The following is a 1,905-nucleotide window of genomic DNA, read 5'->3' as shown; positions in this document are numbered from 1 at the left end:
GTGGAGGAAGGGGCACAGAGGTGAGGGGCCAGGGGGCACAGGTCGGGGAGCAGAGGGATTAAGGTGGGGTTCCGTTTAGCCGACTGCGTGGTTCGAGTCCTGAACCCTATGGCTTGAGAAACACACCAGGCATGTGTGTCTGCCCGAAATCCCGACAGGAGGGAGAAATGGAGGAGGAGAGGATGTGGGGTGACCATGCCCCACGGGGAGTGCTTTCTCACTTTCCTTCTTCCTGTTCCTCTCCAGCAAACACATGGACTCTGGCAGACGTCAAACAACAGCAGAAGAAAAAGAACAGCAGAAAGAAGTGGGCCGGAGTGAGGAAGGGCGCAGAGGCCGCGCCGCAGAAGTCTGCCACCGGGTCTGGAGGCTGTGCTTGTTAAGAACTGTCCAACAGTACCAGGGACGCCTCTGCCCCGGGCTGTAGTGACACATTCTTCCAACTGGTCTGAGCTCAGCTGAGCGCCTCTTGAATCCTACCAACCACCACAGGAGGTAGAGATCGAAGAACTCGCTCGAGCTCACCGGGCGCCTGGCATCCAAAGACGGCCGACTGTGCACCCTCCCTGGCCCACTGGGCTCCTTCCCCTCCCCTCAGGAGGTGGAACTCTTCAGTCTGAGTTGGGCCCCTAACTGCTGTGACCAAGAGGTTGTCAAGAAAAGGATATTCCGGGACCCTGGAGCCCGGGCACCAGGCCGGGTACCTTCTGCTTCCTCCCTTTTGGAACCCAGCCTCGGCATGCTGGGGACTCCTGAGCAGAGAAGCAGAGGAGCCTGCTTGGAGAACAGAGGCAGCCAGCTGACAGCCCGGCTGAGCTCCGACCTGATGTGAAGCTCTCTTAGAAACAGAAGATTTACTGCTGAGTGAGGCAAGCCAGGCTATGAAGGAGAGACACTGTATGTCCCCACTTAATACATACTGAATGTCTGCACTCTATGACTGAAACTGACGGGCTAAAGGATGTACAAACACAGCAGGTGGATGTGAATGCCAGATGTGGTGTGTGTGGAGGAGTGGGGCCTGGGGAAGAACATTTGGAGGAGGGATACGAAGACAGCATTGGTGAGACAGGGAGGTAGTGTTGTTATATTTTGATCAACTCGACCGGAAGAAATGTTCATATATTGAAATGATCACCTTGTAAGCTAAATAATGTAATTGAATGTATTTTAAAAAATGTAAATAAAAATTTAAAAAAAAAAAGAAAGAAAGAAAGAAAAGGAACAGATCTCGCCCAAAGATGACTCAGTCGGTGACATGAGGCCAGAACAAGCCGGGCCTACTCAGCCTTATCTGGACTGTACTGTTCTGAGCACAGGACTGCTCTGGTAAGCCCCAGGCATGGGGTGTTTTTTATGCAGAAATAATCACCCAAACATTCACACAGCCAGCTAGTGGCAGAAACAGGATTTGAAACCAGATCTGGTCTTTGGAATCTGCTGTTTTATCAGCCTGCTCCAGGGCTGGATTGCCACTGCTGCTAACGTCCCTGAATCCTGGCTCCTCGGGTGCACGTTGGCCTGTACAACCTTCCTCTCATGTCCCAGAGTCCAGCAGAAAGCTCTCCCTCCCTGGAGCCCTGGTGACACAGCCCAGCCAGGTGGACATGCAGAGGGCCAGCCTCGGGGCACTGTCACTGTTCTCCAGCCTCTCAGAGAACCAGCTACTTGCGATGCTGGTGGCCTAAATAGGTAGATCTAAGGGGCTTTCCACCCCTCCCCTTCTCCCCACACCTCTCCCTCTGCAAATCGAGGGGAAAAGAAGTCAGAGAGCTCAGAGGAGGCTTCTTAGCATCCCTGGGGAATCGGAAAAGCGGGGGATCGCGCGCCCACCAGTCAGACATTCCCAAATAAAGCACTGATGAAGGTGACCCCAAACCAATGGGCAGTTCTTGCTCACCCTCT

General features: G+C 53.6%; 1 protein-coding gene across 2 annotated transcripts in view; it reads left to right on the top strand.

Annotated features, from left to right (window-relative positions):
- The window catches only part of GPR55 (G protein-coupled receptor 55), a 73,850-nt gene extending 72,962 nt beyond the window's left edge, over positions 1 to 888 (top strand). For both annotated transcript variants that reach the window (XR_337730.3, XR_337731.3), the window contains exon 2: positions 247 to 888. The gene's annotated coding sequence lies outside the window, so the exon portion shown is untranslated. The remainder of the gene's footprint in view (positions 1 to 246) is intronic.
- The last annotated feature ends 1,017 nt before the right edge of the window (positions 889 to 1,905 follow it).

Source organism: Tupaia chinensis, unplaced genomic scaffold (assembly GCF_000334495.1).
Source record: "Tupaia chinensis unplaced genomic scaffold, TupChi_1.0 Scaffold149383_1, whole genome shotgun sequence".
Taxonomy (NCBI): domain Eukaryota; kingdom Metazoa; phylum Chordata; class Mammalia; order Scandentia; family Tupaiidae; genus Tupaia; species Tupaia belangeri.
This window is presented reverse-complemented; position numbering and strand designations above follow the sequence as displayed.